This window comes from Sinohyriopsis cumingii, chromosome 8 (genome assembly GCF_028554795.1).
Source record: "Sinohyriopsis cumingii isolate HCF-2022 chromosome 8, ASM2855479v2, whole genome shotgun sequence".
NCBI lineage: Eukaryota > Metazoa > Mollusca > Bivalvia > Unionida > Unionidae > Sinohyriopsis > Sinohyriopsis cumingii.
The window spans coordinates 9,706,228-9,732,897 of NC_142968.1; the positions used below are offsets into that span (position 1 = coordinate 9,706,228).

General features: G+C 34.9%; 1 protein-coding gene across 5 annotated transcripts in view; it reads left to right on the plus strand.

Moving 5' to 3' along the window:
• Positions 1-12,062: 12,062 nt before the first annotated feature.
• Positions 12,063-26,670, plus strand: part of LOC149792955 (uncharacterized) — a 29,881-nt gene continuing 15,273 nt past the window's right edge. The window contains exons 1-2 of one of the 5 annotated variants that reach the window (XR_016422681.1): positions 12,063-12,481; positions 17,023-18,191. The gene's annotated coding sequence lies outside the window, so the exon portion shown is untranslated. Of the gene's footprint in view, positions 12,482-17,022; positions 18,192-23,071; positions 23,222-26,670 lie in introns of those variants that run through there. The other 4 variants (XM_089966821.1, XM_089966822.1, XM_089966823.1 and 1 more) reach the window with 4 other exon arrangements.

A 26,670-nucleotide genomic window follows, 5' to 3' on the forward strand; every position in this document is an offset into this window, starting at 1 on the left:
ATAATATGTTCCCTCTCTCTTAATAGGAGCATGAGAGATCAATTTTCGTATGCATGGATCGGATATCAAACTCAAACAGTACAAATTCTGTTTATGTACGAAACTGTGCAAAGTTCTTCACGAAATGTTGTTTCGCTTTCTGCTGATATGAAAGACCATTTCCAAAATTCTCGAATTTAGAGTGGTATGTTTATCAGACTCCTCATTATCTGCCATCTTACTAAATTCTCCCCAACATATATTTCGCTGTTGTTGGGAATCTCGGCTGATCTTTATGAAGCTGTATAGGGCTCAAATCGTTAAAAAGAACAATGTTAATTTATATTTGTCATTTTCATTTGTTTAATAGCCTTTAATGTGCTTGTATTACAATTTTGAATGCATCGAGGTGTATTTAATATGAGCAATTCAGAAAATTCATGATTGTATAAACAGAAAGAAATGATTTTATTAACATACCCACATACAGACGCACACACATTATAAAACCTAAAAATAAACCATGTAGTAATTCATATCCATGTATCAGCGTAGAAACGCCGCGTTTATTCTCGATTTGTCCTTCACGCAAACTTCCTTTTCCTTTGTCACATTTTGATATTGTTTGGTTTATCATTTTTCATCTGATACGCGTCATGTATTAGGTAGATCAGAATTTACTTGCTCCATTATGGAGTATTTTTCTATTTGCCCTTCTTTGGCGCTTGATCAATTATATTTTTCAATAGATCTGAATGCGCATTCTCACGACAACAAATATTGACTAACCAAACATTACCAGTAAATATAAAGTTACCGTATTACCCTCATTTTAAATTGTACATCCTTTATCTTCTTGGTATTTCTTATACACCACGCATATACTCCAGTACAATTTTTGTGGTAATTTAGAGATTTGTATACATTTAGACATTAATTTTTTGATTGGCGGCTTGACTTTCCCAAACATAAAATAGCTGGTACAGGTTACGCTTTAGACCTGGGTGTGGGACATAAATAAAAGGCTGTACGATAATGGACCTTTTCGTGTTTATTTAAGTTTTTCATGCTCACGAAAGTCTCATCGAATCAATATTTACAATGACATAGTGTATTTGTATTATATCAAAACTTTCAATAAAGAAAAATGAATTGAAAAGACGGAACTCTATTAATAATGCTGATTGGAAACATGGATTGATTAGAGGAAACTATCAATGATGTTAATTGGTAACACTAATTGATTAGAGGAAAGTCTATTAATAACGCTGATTGGAAACATGGATTGATTAGAGGAAACTATTAATGATGCTGATTGGAAACATGGATTGATTTGAGGAAACTATTAATGATGCTGATTGGAAACATGGATTGATTAGAGGAAACTAATAATTATGCTGACTGGAAACATTAATTGACGAGAGGGAACTCTATTAAGATGCTGATTAGAAACGTGGATTCATTAGAGGAAACTATTAATGATGTTAAAATTAAACTTTTATTACGTATCAAAAACCTAATCGTTCTGTAAAGATCATAATTTGAAATTCAATATATTTATATTATTTCGTCTTTTTTGTCTTTTAATTAAAGTGAAAGTTTTGTTAAAAAATGTTTGAAATTCGTGGTGCATAACTTAACATCAAATCTTTACTGTTGTGCCCCACTCTCTTTCATTCTGTCCTTTTTTAAGGTTTGAAGAGGACGCATTTACAAACATCATCATGTATATCAGTTAAACTTCTCTCTTTCTACAAGTTAAATAACATCCAAATATATCAACATTGAGAAAATATAGAATAAATAAATGAGATAACAAACACTTCTGGTTATCAAGGTTGATCTCTTCTTCAACCCAGGTCAAGCTCGAACTTGAAATGCTCATCGTAATCCATCTTAATTCCATCTTACCTGACTTTTTGAGGGTAATACTATCTGTGTCATTCATCTCTTCAATGCAATAATAATAATAATAATAATAATAATAATAATAATAATAAATAATAATAATAATAATAATAATAATAATAATAGAATAATAATAATAATAATAATAATAATAATAATAATAATAATATTAATAACAAACTGTCTTTAACAAGGATAACACATCTGGTCATGACTGACCCATCTGCCATGTGGTCCTCAGTTTTTATAATCGGCTATGTTAAAAAAAGTATAAAAAAATTAAAAAATAACTAAAAAATACACAAAATAAAAATACAAGACCATGCACATAACCAGGTATTGTCACACTCATTCATACATATTTAACATGAATGACTATGTGTGACTATTATATGCAAGCACTATAGTAACACATGCAAATATATTCGTTTAATTTTGTTTTGTTGATGATGATCATCTGAAGATTGGCAATAAAAAATTATACAAACCTCATTTGCTGTAAATATGGCAACAAAATACACCAGAAATCAATAGCATTCCAAAATCCTAAATCAACTGAACTTTATACTTGAACACTTCCATTTCAGCCACAGGTTAATTGCAGGCTACAAGTAGTAAAATTCCCAGTCCTTATCTCCACACATTTATTTTGAAATAATCCAGATGCAGGATTATTGAACTTTAATCGGAAAGATGAATGTCAAATTAATTAAATTTCTCTACCATTTGGCAAATCGGTTGCGGTGCTCCAAAGTTAAGCGGCATTAATGCACAAACATCGAGGCACTATTAAATACTACATAATTGAATATGGCCAGAATATCGGCTTAAGTCGCAAGGCCATTTTTCAATTATTGGTTTTTGTATTGGACAGCTTCAGTTTGGCCTCTGGCTCGACCTTTATTAACCACATCACGTCCGGGGTAACTGGATTTTCCTACCATCATGGATTTGCAGTTTATTTTAGATACGAATTGAAAGTGAATATTGCATATTTATTAACAATTTTTTTCCAATCGGACGTTCAATTAATCGGTGTGTAAGCACGTATATTTGCCAGTTTTAATTATGGAGAGGGTAGCTTTATTCAATTTATTTCTGATCTAGTGAACGGGTTCAAAAATGATGGACAGAAATGGGGTATTCACTTTCCTTGACTTTTTTCTCTTGGTTTAATTTCATTCATTTAACTCAAATGTTTTTACCATCAGCAAAAAAAAAAAAAAAAAAAAAAAAAAAAATCCACCAGACTAACACTGCAGTGGAATATTTAGGTTTGCGCTGTAGGGTGATGGTTTCTTAGGGATCTGCCTATGGGTATTGTTCGTATTGGAAATAATATTTCCACTTTGCTAGGACGTTCAAATGAACAGATAGGGTGTTTATGAATACGTTTTGCGAGATAGATGCCACTTGCATTCTGTTACTAGTTCATTGCTAATATATATTATACCACAATACATACGTATACTATTATGTTATTCTTTTTCAGAATAAGATTAGATGAGATCGTTACTGTTTTGTAAACCATAATCAAAGATTCAATATATCTATATATATATATATATATATAGAGAGAGAGAGAGAGAGAGAGAGAGAGAGAGAGAGAGAGAGAGAGATTCCCTCTTATAATTATATCAGCATTACTAAGTATATAAAAACACACGAATTATGTAATATGATTGTATTTGTTTTTTATATTAGTCTTTCGCTCTTTTCCACCGACCCCTCCCCCCCTTACCCAACCAACCTCCCCATATTTTGTGTGTCCAGAGTTGCAGCAGAACAAATGTAAAATATGCGTGAAACAACCATTTCAAGTCGTAAAAGACGAATAATTGAGGTAACATAATTACGCTGGGATGCGCTCCATTGTAAAGTTTAAACTGAGAGGGTCTTCGATTTTTTTAAAAGAGTGCGGTTAATGAAGACAAAATATTGACCCCGAATTGGTGAGGTGAGGTAGAGTAGTGTTTCGTGGTCTTCGGTGCAAATTAATTTTTACTTGGAGAGATTTGTTTTTTTGTGGATTTAGCAATGTGTTTGCCTTTGTCATTTTTGCCACCTAGGTTTTCCTCAACAGTAAATATCATGATTCGGCTGATCTGTAGTTAAATTCAATTACATACGTACGTTTTTCTCATTCACTCGTATGTACATACCAAAGTTAAAGGTCGTGAACCAATGTGAAGGTCAGATCAGTGTACTCTTTCACCTGCAGCCCACTCTGTACTGAATGCTTTGAAATCAGATTATATTTCCATAACAATAAAGAGCTGATTAGAGAGTAATGGATTTTTATTAATGCTCCACGGAGACTGAGATTTCACCAATGGCAGAAAGTTAAAGGATTGTCTGCCTGTTATTTGGAGACCACGTTGTTTACTGAAGAGCTTGTTCACCTGCTCGCTGGGGGTTTCGAACAAAGATAGGCTGCATGTGTTCCCTGTATGCGTGTATACAATAGTCTCATTCCAGTGGACTGAGCTGAGTAGACTGGCTATCTTTGGTTGAACTGTTACATGCCAATTGCCAGCGTACTTCAATGCTGTTTCAGTATTTTCCAGACGAGGAGGCTGGAAAATGAATATGTTATTATTGGTTTCTTCGTAGAAGAGTAATCTAAACATTTTCGGATAGAAGTAATAAGCACGAAGGAATTTCAGGTGTAAAGCATGTACAAATATTTTGCCAGGGTTTATTATGATCCAATGGAGTTGTCGTTCTCTTCATAACATTTCTTTATGCTTTAAAAAATGTTATTTTACAAGATTCAAAATCATTCCGTAAAATCCAGGGGACTAACGTTAATATAACCAAACAGACTGGGCAACTAAAACCAATTGTTGGATTAGTAAATATTTATGTAACTTGCCAATTTTATTGTGTGAAATACAAAACTCAAATTCTCATTTTGCGACGGTTTCGGTGCATTCATTGTGTCGGGTTGGTAGGTAAATATTTGATCTTGGCCCAATTGTACTGCGGTGTATATATTTTCATGAAAACATTAGAAAAGATTTTTTCTCTGATTGAAATGTTCCATATCTGAATTTGATTGTGTTTAATCAATACGTAGCTTCCCTTTATCAAACTGATTTTATTTATTCGATAGGAAGCGAGCTTTTCAGTAATTATGAGAAGAAAATATAAAATAATAGCGAACACGTTAGTTTATCTGGCTACGCAATATATCAGTGACTCAATATCTCCATGCTAAATATAACAGTGATTGACGCAATATCTCAGTGCCAAATAATATTATGCCATTGACGCAATATCTCAGTGCTAAATAGATTATTATGTAATTGACTCAATATCTCAATGCAAAATATAATATTATATCACTGACGCAATATTTGAATGCAAAATATAATATTACATCATTGACGCAATATTTCAATGTCAGTTATAATATTATGTCACTGACGCAATATTTCAACGCCAAATATAGTATTATATCATTGACACAATATCTCAATGCCAATTATAATATTATGTCATTGACGCAATAGCTCAATGCCAAATATAATATTATATCACTGACGCAATATTTCAGACTCATGTATAATATTATGTTATTCACACAATATCTCAATGCCAAACATGATATTATATCATTGACGCAACATTTCAATATATCATCGACACAATATTTCAATGCCAAGTATAATATTATATCACTGACGTAATATGTCATTGTCAAGTATAACATTATGTCAATTACGCAATATCTCAATGCCAAATATAGTATTATGTCATTGACGCAATCTCAATGCCAAATATAACATTATGTCATTCGCTTAATATCTTAATTCTAATATAATATTATGTCGCGACTCAATATCTCAATGATGAATACATGTAACTTGTCATATTGGCGTTCGTCCAATTAGCACAAAGATGTCTAACTCATCGTGTTCTCGTATAACTGATTCTTGCTCGCTTTAGCAAGCACCAATACCATACGAACCCCCAACAACACTGAGATAGAAAACCAACCCGACTCACCCTACCCCTACAGTCGTGTGATTCGAAGTCTATAATTCGTGTCTATGGCATTGTCGCATTGGCAATGAACTACCTAATCACGCTCAGCAATACAATGTGCAATGACCGTGATGATGCTCCTAATGCGCGGCATTGTGTCAGACGGTCCTGGGACACGTTGTAGCTGTGAAAATTGGCCATGATGGCGATTAGTTCGTGTTAGAAAGCACCTGAGCCTGAGCAAAATGTCATTCCTGAAGGGAAAATTATCAGTAGAACACTAATGGCAACCGTCTGGTTTGCTTAAAAATGTAACAAAAAGCTGAATCGTAATTCACCTCTTTGTCATGTTATCATTAGCTTTTAAATGAAAGGATACGAGTTCAACCGCCGTTGTGAAGGGGATGTGTGCCACGTGGTACATAATTAATAACCAGCATATTCCGCTCAATGAGGCTTCCTTATTTTAACTTTGATCCTCCGAGACAATCTTGTTCAATTACAAAGGGACTAACGATTTAGATGAGAACGTAACATCCTGCTGAAATTGTTTTGCTGTATTTTCCGAGAATGTATAGCATTCCTCTTAGTTTGATGAATAATAGAAATATGATGTCTTCTTTTGGTAACTTCATTCAACAAGAGGAATATTCTTTTTTCTTTTTCTGACAGAAAGAAGGTAGATGAAAAGAAAAATTACATACAAATTACTTAACCTAGCGTACGCGCGCGCGCGCACACTCACTCACACACACACACACACACACACACACACATATTCGCGTTTACAGTCATACACACGCAACCACGCATACATATAAATATATCTCTTATCACTCTTTTGGTAAGACGAATGCTTGAAAATTTATCCTGGAAGTCGTATAAGTCTGATGTTCTGAACCTCCATTAGAATGAAGACAGTAGACTATGTGGTCATTTTAACTCTTTCCTTGTCCTCCATTAGAATGAAGACAGTAGACTATGTGGTCATTTTAACTCTTTCCATGTCCTCCATCAGAATGAAGATAGTATACTATGTGGTCATTTTAACTCTTTCCTTGTCCTCCATTAGAATGAAGACAGTAGACTATGTGGTCATTTTAACTCTTTCCATGTCCTCCATCAGAATGAAGACAGTATACTATGTGGTCATTTTAACTCTTTCCATGTCATCCATTAGAATGAAGACATTAGAATATGTGGTCATTTTAACTCTTTCCATGTCATCCATCAGAATGAAAACAGTAGACTATGTGCTCATTTTAACTCTTTCCATGTCATCCATCAGAAAGAAGACGGTAGACTATGTGGTCATTTTAACTCTTTCCATGTCATCCATCAGAAAGAAGACAGTAGACTATGTGCTCATTTTAACTTTTTCCTTGTCCTCCATTAGAATGAAGACATTAGACTATGTGGTCATTTTAACTCTTTCCATGTCATCCATCAAAATGAAGACAGTAGACTATGTGGTCATTTTAACTCTTTTCATGTCATCCATTAGAATGAAGACAGTAGACTATGTGGTCATTTTAATTCTTTCCATGTCCTCCATTAGAATGAAGACAGTAGGCTATGTGGTCATTTTAACTCTTTCCTTGTCCTCCATTAGAATGAAGACAGTAGACTATGTGGTCATTTTAACTCTTTCCATGTCATCCATCAGAATGAAGACAATAGACTATGTGGTCATTTTAACTCTTTCCATGTCATCCATTAGAATGAAGACAGTAGACTATGTGGTCATTTTAACTCTTTCCTTGTCCTCCATTAGAATGAAGACAGTAGACCATGTGGTCATTTTAACTCTTTCCATGTCATCCATTAGAATGAAGACAGTAGACTATGTGGTCATTTTAACTCTTTCCATGTCATCCATTAGAATGAAGACATTAGAATATGTGGTCATTTTAACTCTTTCCATGTCATCCATCAGAATGAAAACAGTAGACTATGTAGTCATTTTAACTCTTTCCATGTCATCCATCAGAAAGAAGACAGTAGACTATGTGCTCATTTTAACTTTTTCCTTGTCCTCCATTAGAATGAAGACATTAGACTATGTGGTCATTTTAACTCTTTCCATGTCATCCATCAAAATGAAGACAGTAGACTATGTGGTCATTTTAACTCTTTCCATGTCATCCATTAGAATGAAGACAGTAGACTATGTGGTCATTTTAACTCTTTCCATGTCCTCCATTAGAATGAAGACAGTAGGCTATGTGGTCATTTTAATTCTTTCCTTGTCCTCCATTAGAATGAAGACAGTAGACTATGTGGTCATTTTAACTCTTTCCATGTCATCCATCAGAACGAAGACAATAGACTATGTGGTCATTTTAACTCTTTCCATGTCATCCATTAGAATGAAGACAGTAGACTATGTGGTCATTTTAACTCTTTCCTTGTCCTCCATTAGAATGAAGACAGTAGACTATGTGGTCATTTTAGCTCTTTCCATGTCATCCATTAGAATGAAGACAGTAGACTATGTGGTCATTTTAACTCTTTCCATGTCATCCATTAGAATGAAGACATTAGAATATGTGGTCATTTTAACTCTTTCCATGTCATCCATCAGAATGAAAACAGTAGACTATGTAGTCATTTTAACTCTTTCCATGTCATCCATCAGAAAGAAGACAGTAGACTATGTGGTCATTTTAACTTTTTCCTTGTCCTCCATTAGAATGAAGACATTAGACTATGTGGTCATTTTAACTCTTTCCATGTCATCCATCAAAATGAAGACAGTAGACTATGTGGTCATTTTAACTCTTTCCACGTCATCCATTAGAATGAAGACAGTAGACTATGTGGTCATTTTAACTCTTTCCATGTCCTCCATTAGAATGAAGACAGTAGGCTATGTGGTCATTTTAACTCTTTCCTTGTCCTCCATTAGAATGAAGACAGTAGACTATGTGGTCATTTTAACTCTTTCCATGTCATCCATTAGAATGAAGACAGTAGACTATGTGGTCATTGTAACTCTTTCCTTGTCCTCCATTAGAATGAAGACAGTAGACTATGTGGTCATTTTAACTCTTTCTATGTCATCCATTAGAATGAAGACAGTAGACTATGTGGTCATTTTAACTCTTTCCATGTCATCCATTAGAATGAAGACATTAGAATATGTGGTCATTTTAACTCTTTCCATGTCATCCATCAGAATGAAAACAGTAGACTATGTAGTCATTTTAACTCTTTCCATGTCATCCATCAGAAAGAAGACAGTAGACTATGTGCTCATTTTAACTTTTTCCTTGTCCTCCATTAGAATGAAGACATTAGACTATGTGGTCATTTTAACTCTTTCCATGTCATCCATCAAAATGAAGACAGTAGACTATGTGGTCATTTTAACTCTTTCCATGTCATCCATCAGAATGAAGACAATAGACTATGTGGTCATTTTAACTCTTTCCATGTCATCCATTAGAATGAAGACAGTAGACTATGTGGTCATTGTAACTCTTTCCTTGTCCTCCATTAGAATGAAGACAGTAGACTATGTGGTCATTTTAACTCTTTCTATGTCATCCATTAGAATGAAGACAGTAGACTATGTGGTCATTTTAACTCTTTCCATGTCATCCATTAGAATGAAGACATTAGAATATGTGGTCATTTTAACTCTTTCCATGTCATCCATCAGAATGAAAACAGTAGACTATGTAGTCATTTTAACTCTTTCCATGTCATCCATCAGAAAGAAGACAGTAGACTATGTGCTCATTTTAACTTTTTCCTTGTCCTCCATTAGAATGAAGACATTAGACTATGTGGTCATTTTAACTCTTTCCATGTCATCCATCAAAATGAAGACAGTAGACTATGTGGTCATTTTAACTCTTTCCATGTCATCCATTAGAATGAAGACAGTAGACTATGTGGTCATTTTAACTCTTTTCATGTCATCCATTAGAATGAAGACAGTAGACTATGTGGTCATTTTAACTCTTTCCATGTCATCCATCAGAATGAAGACAATAGACTATGTGGTCATTTTAACTCTTTCCATGTCATCCATTAGAATGAAGACAGTAGACTATGTGGTCATTTTAACTCTTTCCATGTCATCCATTAGAATGAAGACAGTAGACTATGTGGTCATTTTAACTCTTTCCATGTCATCCATTAGAATAATGTTACAGTCAGAAAAGAAACCAACATGTCTTAGTAAATTTCAACCAACAAATTTATTTTCTTATAATGGCAAGTAAACATTAATAATTTATATAAATTATTCCTCTCAAATTATCTTTGAGCAAAACTAAATACTTTGATCATAGCTTCCCAAAGACCGTTTGAAACAGGACTGAAGACTCTGTTTATAAGCCCTGTACATACTGTTTACAAGCCCTGTACACGCTGTTTACAAGCCCTGTACATACTGTTTACAAGCCCTGTATATACTGTTTACAAGCCCTGTATATACTGTTTACAAGCCTCGTACATACTGGTTACATGACCTGTACATACTGTTTACAAGCCATGTATATGCTGGTTACATGCCCTGTACATACTGTTTACAAGCCATGTATATACTGGTTACAAGCCTTGTACGTACTGGTTACAAGCCCTGTACATACTGTTTACAATCCCTGTATATACTGTTTACAAGCCCTGTATATTCTGTTTACAAGCCCTGTATATACTGTTTACAAGCCCTGTATATACTGTTTATAAGCCTTGTATATACTGTTTACAAGCCCTGTACATACTGTTTCACTTCACCTAATTCACAATAAAATGCCCACGATGTGGAAAAATTCCATCAAATACAAGTTTAGGCCTTGAACTTAAATTTTAATGAACTTGCTTACCGTTTATAATCATGAGATTAAGATGAGGAAAGCATAACATGATATTAGTCATATAGGCCTAACCTCAATCACGGACAAAGTTGAAGCACTTAATAAAAATTAAATATACATTAATGTTAGTTATTATTTTGATGTTACCCTGAATATTGGAGATTTGTAGCGGGAGTGTAAGAGGAAAATACCACGGAAATATGCATGATCACATCAGAATGAATGTATAAAGAGGTGAACGCATACTAAAATCTTTATATTTTGACATTTCATCGTATCAGTTATCATAATTTATACTCTGCCTGATATTCTAATCAATAGATCATGTCCCAACACCAACTCATAAAGCATAAACTGTATGTACTCGCGTAGAAGTCGGATCGAACTGCAAACCCCAGACAGTAGTATAATGTAACAGCAGTTTTGGCTGTATGCAGTTTTTTTTTAAAAAAGTAATCATCAGAACAAACAACACATACTCTGATCTGCTGGCAAATTAGGCGACGGCAGATCAGGGTATGTGTTGTTTGAAGTTAGATTGGACTATTAAACCTGTCCATACGGTAGATGCATTATATTTATGAAGGTTGAAATATAATAAGAATTCTAGCTGCAAGTTGATATTTAACTGCCCGTATATCAATAATGCGACATTCAGCTCAAGGGCAAAATGCAGACAATAATTTCACCTCCGGTACTGCAAATGATGGAGATAATTTCAAAGTATTTTAGAGGCCCAAATACTAAAAAGAACGGGAAGACGAATGCTAAATTCAAGATAGTGATTAAACTGTTAACTTCTGTATATTTTCAACACTTTGGGATTTTTACAGCAAGATTTTCATTTTATGTTAAAAATGCCATGTGCATTTTGCTTCTCAATACATAATTGAAATACATTAATCCCTTGACGTAGCTTCAAACAGGTCTGTTACAAATCACACGATATTGTTCAGAATTTTCTCGCATAAATGATTGAACAATAAATTGGTTTGTTTACATAATCCAGATGAATACAAATATTCAATTAAGCCTGTAATACATGCATGTTAACAATAGTTATTTAATGGATCGGCGACCTTTTTTACTTGACATTTATTGGAGTAAAAACATATACATTATCCATCTAATTTCACACAACGGCTTATCGACTAGATCCTTTCCTAACGTTACCAACAATTGAAACACAATGTAAACATTATAACCCTTAAGGGTTCTCAGGCAACTGTGGAAAGTCCTTGATCGCTGTGATAATTTAGCTCCCTCTTTTGTCCAATCGCTATTCACATTAAACCTCTTGTTTGGCATACAATGTACGAAGCAATTTCTCAGCAGGCTCACTCCTTTAGCGCCCCAGTCTCGAGTAATCTCGCTCCACTGCGTGAACAAATGGATGTCATGCCTGCTTTCCTGTGTTCGTATTGATTCGGGGCGGCACGGTGTCAGCCGAATCGTCTTTCAGTTTTAGTAAGAGCCCCGGGCATTCCCAGTCAAACGAGATAAATGCATAGACATGTGAAAACACAGCGAAAGGGCTAAGGAAGTATTCAGTCAACAATAGAGGTATTTAGAAAACGTTAAATGTCCTACCACTAAATGTTACAAATATCATTTACTATTTCCACCCTTACATGGTATGCTTGAAATCTTGGATATGATTTGATACGTGCCTGGAAAAGCATTCAGCTGTTTGGACATAAGAAAGTGAGTTATGCTGATATCGTGTGATGTTTGAGTTTCCTTGCCTTGACAGGGTTATGTGTCTAATTTCATACAAGGTGAGTAAATGGTTTCAATTTTAATATAATTTTGCTTCGACTATAAACTGAATGATTATGTTCACCAACCGTTCAAACGGTTATTTGCACTAACTTTTAAGTCTCTATCAGAACTTCTAACGTCTTTGAACGTAAAAAATATTGTTTCTTATTTCTCAGTCGGGTGTCCTTAGCTGTTATATATACTTCAAAATACTTTAACGTTTGACGTATTCGTTGAGTATAATTTTGTGATAAAACATCCCTTTCCCGCGCAGCGTGAGAGAGAGAGAGAGAGAGAGAGAGAGAGAGAGAGAGAGGAGGGGGGAGTTGCATCAATACATCCGCAAAGGCTAAGTTAATGTACGTTGTTTGTATACGCCAACACATTAGTGATATGCAGTTTCCTGTAGTACCATACGACCATAGCTAAGTTTATTGAGTGTCATTGTGGTATTTGAAGTATACATTTTTAAGGCGATTCACATCGGAAACTCGAAAGGAGATATCCGTATTATTGCTGAAATCCCAAGGATAGTTTATGATCTACCATAGCTCCCTGCCAGTTTTGGCTTGCCGGTGCGTACAGGTCAGATAAGGGCAACCAGTGGTTGGGGTTAATGCCTGGAGCCACGCATGTCAGAACCGTTAATCTTCATATCGAATTTTCTAAATGCACCGGCATGTATTTAAATCAAGCTGAACAATGTATATCATGGCAATGAATGTTTTTAATTATTTATTATAATATCTAACAACATCATTTCTTGTTGGTTACCTCCATTGCACAGAAGTAACCGTTGTAACAGAAATACAAAAACACCGGCATTATTAACGTGTACCTATAACACTGTATATGTCAGAATGACAGAAACATCCACACTGATGCCCTCTGTTAGGTATAATGTCCTTAACATGCAATTATTGGCATAAACTAATTGAAATTGTTTTTTGTGCATTCTGTTATTGAGGATGTACACCTAGTCTAACACATGCAATGTTGTTTGGCTTTATCTTTATGTAATGCAACGACGACGAAATTGACGATACTTTACAAATGCTTTGCCGACGAAAATGACGATACTGTACAGTACAAAACCCCATCTCAGTAGCCAGATAAAATACTGATGTCTACGTAATTCATAAATACATATTGATAACACTATATATATATATATATATATATATATATATATATATATATATATATATATATATATATATATATATATATTACTGGATTTAGTAATTATTTCATTTCACTTCTGTAACATTCTTTATCAAAGACTATACGAGTTTTCTGACTGTAAGTCGAATTTTTTGTTATGTTTAATACACTTAATAAGTTATGCTATGTATTGAAGGTATAATAATAACTTAATGATAAGATGTTGATGACTAACTTAATGAGAAGCGCTAATTCAGTTGCTAGTTTGACTTGGAAAATCAGTCGGTGTCATCTACAGGAGCAAAGAAATGTTCACCACTCGGGCGACAAGAGTATAATTTAGCTGATATTATCAAGAGATCTGACAGAAGACAAGAAATCGTGTTAATTTACTCCACCTATTATTCTTAAGTTATACTACTACTACTAATAATAATGATAATAATGATAATAATAATAATGAATTATCAAGAGTTATCAGTGTAGCAGTTCTCTCTCTCTCTTTCTCTCTCTCTCTCTCTCTCTCTCTCTCTCTCTCTCTCTCTATATATATATATATATATATATATATATATATATATATATATATATATATATATATATATATATATATATATATATATATATATATATATATAATCGATTAAAACACTAAAAGGGACAGTGCTAAGTTAAGATGTATTACCTATGGTTGTTAAGTTTGCTAGCTCACTTACATAAAATTACTCACAGCAGCTTGTATCTTCAAGGTTCACGTGTATTCCAAAGGTTATTGATATATATATATATATATATATATATATATATATATATATATATATATATATATATATATATATATATATATATATATATATATATATATATATATATGTGTGTGTGTGTGTGTGTGTGTGTGTGTGTGTGTGTGTTACCTTGGCAATCTGATCTGTGCTTCTCTACTAAAACTGGAAAGCGCATAGATACTGTAACTACCATTTTAGTCCCTGACAGATACATGCGACATGAATATAATGTGTGCTATAGAATAAAAGCTTTTCAAACTCATTTCATGGGCACAACGTTTGAGTAATTTTCAAAGCCTATTATACAACTTTATTGTGAAGGAAAATGCAGTAATTCCCTAGACTACAGACATCTCAAAGCGTGTTTATGTAATATTATGCTACATACTGTTCATTTACCTACCGGTATTTTGTAATTTTTATAATACCCATTCCGCTCCGGCGACACCTATTTCGACTCTTTTTACAAACTCTTCAGAAAAGAAGATAAATTAAGTCCGAGTTATGTAAGCCTCGTGTTGGGATTTCAATAAATAGGCTATGTAATAGTCTTTGCCGATATAGTATTGGCGGACATAAAATGTTACATATTGCACACATATGCTGATAGATTTATTTGGTTTCCTGGAATGTACACAAATCTCTGACATTAATCTGGTATTTAACCTAATGTCACTTGGAGAAACGCAAGACATGTTTAATTATTTCATGCTGAACTGAATCGTTTTAATAAAATGTTACTTTATCAAGGTTCGAGAATGAATGAATATATATATATTCATGCATAGATCGTCATACAAGCTTAAATACAGCGGTATACCGACTCCACCCCCAAAGAAACCAAACGAAACAAAACAATATATATAAAAAAACTACAACAAGCGAACATAGAATTTCGAGAACTCGAACCGCTGCGGGACCAACGGTTTACAAGGAGGTTTTGACAGTTTCGAGTTTCTCTAGCTTGTAGAGGCGATACTACTCGAAAAGATAAAAATGGTATACGAGTATTTTTGTTCGAGTAATTAAAGTTCGAATCTTTTTATATTAAAGTAATCTGACTACCAAAAGCACGAATCGATTGCGTGTTATTTTATATTAATATATTGGTTGTGGGTTTTTTTGTTGTTTTTGTTTGTTTTTGTTTTTTCATCTTGCCAGGTGAACTAGCGGCAGCTTACAATAATGGCCATTGAAGACATTTTATACTTTTAACCAATAAGCTCAGCACGTTACTAAGTTTGATATGTGGTCACGTGATGTTGGGTATTAGTTCAAAGATATACGAAATTTCAGCGATGTTAGAGGAGCGTAATAAACTCCTCTACTTGGTGTTTTACCTCGCCATTCATTTGAGGTCAACCAGTAATTGCGAAAGTTTTCTATAAATACGTAATTTTGTTTTATATTAAATTTAAGGGACAAAGAGTATTTCACCAGGTAGTAATTACGTTTGACACTAGACGCCAAAAGACTCCTCATGCCAAAAGACACTAGACGCTAATAGACTGAGTTATATTGACACTAGACGATAACAGAATATAGTTGTATAGACACTAGACGATAAAAGTATAGAGTTGTATAGACACTAGACGATAAAGAATAGAGTTGTATGGACACTAGACGATAAAGAATAGAGTTATATAGATGAATCATTTCATTTAAAGATTTCATGTCTTCGTTGTTGGATATGTTTAGAAATAGCGCTGCATACTTTCAGTCGTTCCTTTCGTATGCAAGCTTTGGATATTTTTGTACACTCCGAATAATCAAAGTTTCCATGTTTAAAAAAAAAAACAAGTCATACTAATCCGTCCTAATTAGAAACGAGTTATGATATCCGGCTTCTTCATATTCAAGGAATTGTGGTTGATATCTTTTTAAAAATTCACGAGAAAGCCGTGGAAGGTAACTGATCATCGCATCTGTTCCGAATAAAGGATTTAAATTTTGGCGTTATCGTCAAGGTGTCCTGAATGGTGTTGTAATTGTATATACGAAGACAGTGCAGACACGAGCCTGTCAACACGTTATGTAAAATAATGCAAACTCCTTCTTAAGGAAATCTAACGATAACTCCTAGGATTACACTGACCTTGTGCATGTGTCATCTTATACTTACTTCTTGGTCAGCATACAGTCCGCAGCTTGCAGTAGCGACGCTCAATCGTGAAAATGGGAAGCACAAATAAATAGGAGTGGGGTGGGGTTTGAGAGCGTGCGTGCTAGTGCACGGGCGTGTGCGTGTGTCTTGTGTGTCCAGTGTTGTTATGTCTGTTTTCCTCTATTGGATATATATATATATATATATATATATATATATATATATATATATATATATATATATATATATATATATATATATATATATATATTAAAAGTCGGCTCTTGCATGAAAGGCGATGGGTGCCGTGGACCCGGGTTCAAATCTCCGTACAGTACGAAATAAAAATCTCTAACCTGTGTGATAATGCTATTTTTCGTATGTGTAAAAAGTATTTATGTATTATCAAACATTCTTCTGTAGAATCCAGCGATAGTACTTTCCGTTTTATTCGGCGTATGTTGATACTCTCTCTCTCTCTCTCTCTCTCTCTCTCTCTCTACAGTTGGGGCCCCAAGTGGCCGAGTGGTCTAAAGCTCTCTCCGTTACGGATCATTGCCATCTCACCTCTCGCTGCATGGGTTCGAGTCTTGGATTCAGCCAATATGGGTATGTGAGAAAGCTTGCCAGTAGCTTCTCGTGGGTCGGTGGTTGTTTCCGGGGTTTTCCCAGGTTCTTCCTCCACCATTAATACTGGCCGCTATGTATAGCCTATAGTGTGCTGAAAATGGCGTTAAATCCTACAACAACAACAACAACAACTCTCTACAGTTAGCCAGTAAACTGAATTTTTATCCTGACATAAGAGCTACAAGACACCTAAATCTTACGCGTGTGGTTAGACAGGGGGCGCTCTGGTCCGGGACTGTTTTTCTTACGTATCCTTTGTCCTATACTTTCGTTGTACAAACCATTTCGCATTAACACGACATATGATAGTCTGTGGTATTTCGTAGCATGTAAGCAGTAATTTACTGTGAAGAACGCCTCATTCCTCGCGTTACAATCATCACCAAAACGAATTTATTATCCAAACAAAAAAGGTCTCGCCTCATTTACTTTTCTTCTGCATTGTGTGGACAGAACCTGGAAACAGTACCCGAATACGTGTTCCTTTGCAGAGAGAGAGAGAGAGAGAGAGAGAGAGAGAGAGAGATATTCTCGTAGTGATAGATTCTTCTACAGTGAAACATGACGTCAAAAATTACTGTCAACGTTAATAATCTGGACTACAAATTTGCCATGATACTTAATGTTTTAAAGTCATCTTGTTACATCTGTTCTATCGCTGATACATTGGTCCACCAATTTGCTGCTGTGGTCGCAAAGTTCATTTTAGAACTGCAAGAAGTACACACACACACACACACACACACACACACACACACACACACCAATACCACTAGTTACACCACTAACAACAACAACAGTAATTTTAAAGAGTGTAGTAAATAATGAAGACAAATACGGATAATGGAAATACATGAGGAACTGGTTTGAAAGGCTGTCAGATCTGTGGAAATTATTATGAAGATACACGAGTGACCACTTTGAAAGGCTGTCAGATCTGTTGAAATTATTACGAAGATACACGAGGAACCGGTTTGAAAGGATGTCAGATCTGTGGAAATTATTATGAAGATACATGAGGAACCGGTTTGAAAGGCTGTCAGATCTGTGGAAATTATTATGAAGATACACGAGTGACCACTTTGAAAGGCTGTCAGATCTGTGGAAATTATTACGAAGATACACGAGGAACCGGTTTGAAAGGATGTCAGATCTGTGGAAATTATTATGAAGATACCCAAGTGACCAGTTTGAAGGGCTGCCAGATCTGTGGAAATTATTATGAAGATACATGCTGCACCAGTTTGAAAGGCTGTCACATCTGTGCAATGAAAGGCTATCACATCTGTTTAAATTGTTATGAAGATACAAGACGGACTGTTCATATCTGTATAAATTATTCCGAGAACCTATCACTTTTCACTACGGCATGATAACTATACTGAATTCTTTGCGTAGCAAACATTCTGCTCGGACGTGTACTTTTTCACTTGAGGTATGTTTATATTCAAAACAAATCCAAACTTTATCACATTTATCAAAATTTGGGGTCTCATTCTACAGATTGCCATGTTGTGTCCTAACTGGAACGGACCGAACAAACTCGTAGGTTCCGAAAATTACTAATTGAACAGATGAACAGCTTTCAAATATGGCTGCATCATGTTCATCGAAAAAGTCTCCAACTGACAAAAGAAACGGAGAATATATCCCGACAAGATTGCTAATAGGTAAAACCTTGGATAAGAACACAATTTTACTCCAATTTTCGTATTTAATAAAGTAGGTCTGTCGCAATCAGTAGTTTTCCTGCAAGACCGAGTTCTTGACCTACATATCATTTAGTTGAAATTATAGTTTGACCTCTTTTGAAAGACGGTTTGATTGAAGAGAAAGTTTTATGGGGATAGTCATTCAATATATTTTTTATATACTGTATTTAATGTTTAGATACGCAGGTCTAAATAATTATTGACAGTTTACTTAAGGTCAAATGCTGATGAATTTCGTCTCATCGCTCATAATGCTTCCTGTATGGTGCAGAAACAGGCAGGTGATGTACCAAAATCTGCCATTTTTAGCAAGGCATACAGAAGCCGAGTCAGCCACAAGTTACTAATATATACACTTTCAGATAGTCTACACTTTGTGCCTGTTGATATATGTTTCAAAATAACACATTGAAAGTAAACGTTATCAGTTGTCCATCAATATGGTCGCTAGAGATTATTTTATGTGAATGACGTCAGTTGGTAGATCTTCAGTCGTTGAAAATGCCTAGTCGACGTATTGCAGGAGGGTGTCCTCAGTTTAAACTTCGACAAAGGTAATGTCTGTACAAATGTCAGAAAGTTATTTTTACCAAAGTACGGAAGGTGGATGCCACAGATGAATCATGAAATCTCATTGTCAACACTTTGCAATGAAAGGACAGGTCAAAACATCATATTGTGTACATGAATGGTCAATCCCGTACCTTGGCTAAAATCCGAAACTAATAGCCATTACAATACATAATTTATGACAATACCGACATTGTGTCTCCCACTGCCTGTCATTATAGTGCTGAAAGTAGTGTTGTAAAGTAATAAATAGGGAAATAATATTGCTAGTTCTCCGTCACAGAGTCACAGGTACATTTATATATCTAGTATAATACTTTTCACTTGGGTGGTAAGCGGGGTGGGGGGTGGGGTGCGGTGCTGCCTTCTTCTGTCCATTCAAGTAGGGATCCCAAAATCACAACATCTATTAAACGGAAGGGGGAGGGAACATTTCTATAAACAACAATGTTTGAGGTGGGGGTGGCTGTATATTTTCTTTCATTATTTTTTTAAAATGTTGTTTCAGAAAGGAGAAGCAAGAAAATGTAAAAGAAAGTATGACAAGAGTGAAAACTAGAATATTCAAGATGGTTCTAAAATGTTTTATTACGTATTACCATTGTTAACCCTAAGTACTTAACAGTAGAAGTAAATAGTACACCAACAACCAATCAGAACACGGTTTTTAGATGCTGCTTGACCATATGTGCTAATTGCTTCATATATACACATCTAATGATGAGCATGGCATACATGGAAAACTTATGGTATAATTTTTTGAAACGATTAATCACTTATGCATTTTTTATATTCAAAATCTAGTTAGCAACATACTTGCCTTATCTCGCAAAAGGAAATGCATAATATATTCTGATCACAGCTGCATCAGTGAAACGGGTTTTGGGTGGGTGCAGGAATAAAATGCGTTTTCGTTAATATAGAAGACTTAAACAAGAGAACGTTTATGTCTGTAATATTATTAATTTAGTATTATCAGTTTATTATTAACAATGTATTACTATCAATTTAAATAGTTATATATTTTTAGTTTTAGCATTGATTATACCTTTATCAGTCAATATTTTGCGTAATCTAAATTTACAATATGGTAATTTCGATATCCTGATTGAAGGCACAATGGCTTTCACTTGCCTTTTTTACCAATAAAACAATGGTGACGTCTTCAAATGTAAATCCTAAAGGGAAGAAGAAGAAGTTATTGCTGCCATAAAATTACCTGAATATTGTACGCTTGGCTGGAAATGCCAATATAATGTCAGTCAAAATGTTTAAGAAAATAAGAAGGCTAAGACAGGGGGTTATGCTGTGTCACTTCTTGTTCCAAAACAATGTCAATCATTTTGAAGGGTGTGATGCATTAAGGAGAAAGTTCCTCATGGAATGTTAAGCGGCTATATGCGGTGTACATTCGGAGCAATAAAAAGACGATCCAAAATGCTAGCGTTATTATTTTTTCGAGACAAGTTCTCATGTAGAATATCAATCTTTATTTGGCAGCCATTGCGTGATGATAAAGAAAAACTGACAGACATAAACATGTCGACAGAACATACTTCAATTTGTTTTACGAATATGAAGGTCTTTATTAATTATGGAGAAGACACAAGCTGGGATAAGATATTTTCTCGTTCACGTGTCCGGCGACTGAATTAACATTTGTTACGTTCGTTATCTGATGACGTGCAGAATCTGACCGCAGCAATTAATTTTTATGATGAAGATAAAGACTTTCACATATTTATTTATTCATAAAAATATTAAGCATTAGAGTAAATTATTTAAATTCAAGACAATGTCTGGAACGCTTCATTCATTTTTTTATTTAAATAAATCCTCTTTTGGACAGTGTTTTTGTGACATGAAAAAGTCGGCTTTAAAAGAACAAAGGAGAAGTACAAAATAAAAAAGACTGAAACGATTAAACTGACAAAGTTCTGTCTTAAATATGATACGTTTCAATTTCTTATAGAATAAAGATGAAAGAGTGAAACGATTAAACTGACTAAGTTCTGTCTAAAATATGATACCCTTTAATTATTTTCATGATATCTAATTTACCGGTAAGTTCTTAAACCATGAATCATCTAAAAAAAGAAATAAAATCAGGAGTCTGTTGTACCGATCATTTCTTAAGAACAAAACAAGGGTAACACCCTGCTGACCGTTTCGTTTCATTTTGTGTAAGTGAATATGTTACAAGGGAATCGCTTTAAAATATGTCGAGATCTTACTAGTTTGAAACAGCAAGTGTTGTTTTTTGTGGGTTATTTTTAAAATCCTTGTCGTAATGCTTTCTTAAATTTTTCAGTTTGTTGGTTTCCTCGTTTTTGTATTCAGTATGTAGATTTGAAAAATATACCGTCTTGAAAGTTAGAATTGACCATGACATACGCAGAACTAAATCGGAAGTTGCCTGTTGAGGTGATATTCCTTCGCCTGTCACCAACAATGTAGAGAGTTATGACGCATCGTCTCTATAAACGAATGTGATAATAATAGTGATGATGAAATTCAGAACAAATAAACAGAATAGTCCTATCGCTTGTTTTTCAGTTTTATGAATAATACATCAGTGCTTCAGAAAGTGTGTTTCTGTCACACAAGCCGAGTGCAAGTGGGTTTTGAAGACTCACTTTACCACCATCTGATAATTTTCTTGTTCTGAAAATGTGTATGTACTACTGCGATTTTTAAATAGGTTCTTGGGCAATTAGCTCTTAGAAGGAGACTCGGTGCAGTTTTGAGAGACCCTGGGAGTCATATTCTATTTTTACAACATCACCCATGCGTCATGTTTGGAGTTCTACTTTTAGTAAGTAATATAAAGGTGTGAACTGAACCTTCTAAACAGGATTGCTCAGCCATATCAACGGTACACCATAGACAACCTAATGTTCAATCGCACGTATGAAATTTTCATATAAACACGTAAGGTATGTATATGGAGTACATTGCCGTTCAGGGAAGTTGTCATTTGGATGTATCCAGACTTGCCATGTGAAATAATAATAATAATAATAATAATAATAATAATGTGTTGTATTGGGCTGAGTGTACATAATGTATTAAACATAATGGGTGTTCTTCGCCGGTTCTGGTTTGGTCCTTAACTTAATATATCAATGTAAGCTTGTATTTAGGAGAAAATGATATCAAAGATTTCTACAGCGTAGCTTAGATTTTAGTGCGGCTAAATTTGACTTTCGACCAAGCCTAGTACGCATTGCATTCGGACATGTGCTGAAATAACACTGGCTGAATATTGGTGCCTTTATCGTATGATCTGCTGATATAACGTCGTTCATCGACGATTCAGGAAAATTTGGATTCTAAAATATATACAAATTAAGAACACGAGCTGGCTACCAGTCGTTAAAATAAGATTTGCTTAACCCAACCCTATGACACATTGAAGATTAGCTTCTAAATGTAAGCCTTACGGCAACATTTCTGAATACACTATTGGTGCGATATAGATCACAAAATATAATAGCCTGCGGACTACTTCTATTATTTAAAATGTCTGTAACGCAGCTTGTACCTGGTCATATGTACATGTAACAGATACCATACATTTTCCCCTCATTACTCACCTGTAAAGGTGCCGAGATAAAAGCGGTATATGTGGGGGTTTTTTTTTTTTTATACCCGATCGTGTGATGTAAGCAACAATGACTGGAAAATAACATATATTGTTCATCACATACATCCTGTTTGCCTTTGGGTTTAGAATACGGCACGATGGGCAAGGTATTTATGATGTTTCAATCTGTTTTCTTTGATGAGAAGGTAAATATATGTATCACTTTATTTAAGTATTGAGAGAGAGAGAGAGAGAGAGAGAGAGGGAGTAGTTGTTGTTGTAGGTTTTAACGCCATTTTTCAGCACACGATAGGCTATACATGGCGGCCAGTATTAATGGTGGAGGAAGAACCCGGAAAACCCGGAAAGAACCACCGACCCACGAGAAGCTACTGGCAAGCTCTCTCACATTCCCACATTGGCCGAGTCCGAGACTCGAACCCACGCAGAGAGAGGTGAGATGGCAGTGATCCTTAACGGAGAGCGCTTTAGACTACTCTGCCACTCGGGGCCCCTAGAGAGAGAGAGAGAGAGAGAGAGAGAGAGAGAGAGATTTTCATCTCTATATTTATCAATAGGAAGTTTTTGATTCAGATATTTTTAACACCTCTCCATTGTTTGAAAAAATGACATCAATCTTTAGCGAAGGAGGCGAGTTTACATTGATACATATAAGCAAAGAGTTTTAATTAGTTTTAATAAATAGTTCTTTTAAAAATGACTGGATATATCATGGCATGGAAATGATATCTAAGTGTATTTCCCAACGACATACCGAGGCATCTGAACTGGGATTACTATTGGGATGCTCTACCAACATGGGGCTGATGAAATGACAAAAAGAAGATAAGCCGTATTTCCCACTAAGCGAGATGAAGTGAGTTGGACGTAATAAACAAAAACAACAGTTTTGCATGGAAATTCATGTAGGTTTTTGTTGTCAAAGTTTAATTGAAGACACTTTTCAAGTTTTACACCCTTTACAAATGTTAGTGGCATATCCAGACATTTCGGAAGGGGTAAGGGTGAGTAAAATAGTAGGTGAGTGGTCTGTGGGACGAGATCTTCCTGGAAGAGGGGGAGGGGCAAACCCTCAAAAGCTGTTGCATTTTAAGCGTTTCCAGGGCATAATGATAACCCTCTAACTGTACTGTATGTAACTGGACTCTTTAATTGTTCCGGTTGTTTCACTCTGTATGTATAGAGCTTCGAAATTGAATTCGCGTTGAAGATACTTTATTTATAAAAACTATAAGACTGATTGGCAATTTTTGTACACAAAGTGTATGGTGCGTATAGCAATCGCAAAAGTAATATACTATCACGAATTTGATAATAATGTTGACGATGAAAGTGAAAATAAATAAACATAATAGTCCTAACACTTGTTGTAAAAGTTATGAAGAATAGAATTCATAATTAAATGTGGAAAGGTACCGTCAGTTCGAAAATGGACGCAGAAGAATCCAACTGAACCCTTGTTTTGTTTCGTCTGTCATTCTTATTATTATTATTTTTTACATCTGTGTCATAATGATGATTGTTATTATTTCTAGAAAAGATGCAAATATGGGATACAAATCTGATGTACTATGAATATAAAGGCGTACCTAAATTGCCCAAAGTATATTATACAATATGCTGACCTAACTGTACTGTCCAGTATGTTAGCCACACTGTACTGTCCAGTATGTTAGCCACACTGTGCTGTCCAATATGCTGACCTAACTGTACTGTCCAGTATGCTGACCTAACTGTACTGTCCAGTATGTTAGCCACATTGTGCTGTCCAATATGCTGACCTAACTGTACTGTCCAATATTCTGGCCAAAATGTACTTTCCAGTATGTTAGCCACACTGTGCTGTCCAATATTCTGGCCCAAATGTTCTTTCCAGTATGTTAGCCACATTGTGCTGTCCAATATGTTGGCCAAAATGTGCTGTCCAGTATGTTAGCCACACTGTGCTGTCCAGTACATTGATCAAATTGTGGACTTCACAACTAACAAGTAACCAGAAGTGCCATATTTGCATTCAACTTGGCACTAAACTCGTTAATCATCGCTTGGCCATTTCTCCCTTGACTTTCTGCCAATTGAGTCCAAGCAGGGATGGGCTGGCTTGGACTTGAAATGTATTTGATTCCGCAGTTCAAACATCTGAGAGTCTGGCCTGAAGGTCAAAATTTTGCATGCCCAGTGTTGTTCCTCTCGCCTCATAGATAGACGTTCTTCTTTTTCTTTTTCTTCTTCTTCTTCTTCTTCTTCTTCTTCTTCTTCTTATTATTATTATTATTATTATCATTATTATTATTATTATTATTAGTAGTAGTAGTAGTAGTAGTAGTAGTAGTAGTATTGTTGTTGTTGTTATTGTTACCAAATGTTAGAGTTATCTTTCAGTATGATTTGTGAAAGTTAAATTTTAGTGTTTCCTACAGTTTTTCTATTGTTAGAGATACTTGTATTTCTATTCGACTTCTTTGCCAGGATTACATTTACAGTAGTCATAAATCAGCGAATGCGAAACGAGGCCGATTGGGGGCGCTCTAGTTATATCTACAGCATCAATTCTTTGTTTTCCAGCATAAAACTAAGTCGACGGGGTGATCATAACACTCTGATTGTATGTTTTCTTCAGTATTGCTAATTATTGCAAGAACGTTTCGTTTTAAAATGATCTCGAATGGAGATTTCATTGCAATCCTTGTAGATTAAGTCTATTAGTTTTTATTCCTTCTAAAATCATTTCATAGAGCAATTGTTTTGTATCATCATTGAATACTTTTCCCTGTCATATTTTTTGTCTTTTTTCTTCTTCTATCTATTATTTTATCTATTAACAATTTTTGTTTTATGGTTGTAGGAGCTTACCTAACATGAAATGTTAGGCTACAATTAATACCTTCACCGTTTCCAATGCTTGTCATCATATATTTTCTCCGTATTATTGAAATTAATAAATAACACAAAAGTGGTGTTAAAATGAATAAAGTTTAAAAAATAAGTGGTCAATAATTCATGATCAAAGAATATAGCACTGTAGATTTTATAATGCGGACTGGTTTGTTGCAAATGTCAATACCATGTGAAAATGCCGATATTTGCATGTGTGGAAGGGCCTAGAGGCAAGAAAGTATTCAAATGAAAACCATTTCCTAGACGAAAACGTATGAATTATGCATGCATTCTTTGAGCCTGGTTGGTTTTTGCATACGTTGTCACGTTTATGGAAGAATTTGCATTGATTTATTTTGTTCTTTGAGATGGGGGCATCTAGAGTTTGTGTTATTTATGTCTGTCTGTCTGTAGCCAGCTTTAGATATTGTTTTATTTCCTGATTTTTCCAGCACTCTCATTTTCCCCCAGCACTTGTAATTCAGTAACTCCTTATCTGATTTTCTTCATAACTGAAGCGTAATATAATCACACACTTATGTTCTGTCCGTACCAGTTTTATCAATTTGTTCTCTCCGTACCAGTTTTACCCATGGTTCTGTCCGTACCAGTTTTACCCATGGTTCTGTCCGTACCAGTTTTACCCATGGTTCTGTCCGTACCAGTTTTACCCATGGTTCTGTCCGTACCAGTTTTACCCATGGGTTCTGTCTCTGATAATTGCCGTAAGTTCAATGATTATACTGGATACATTTTG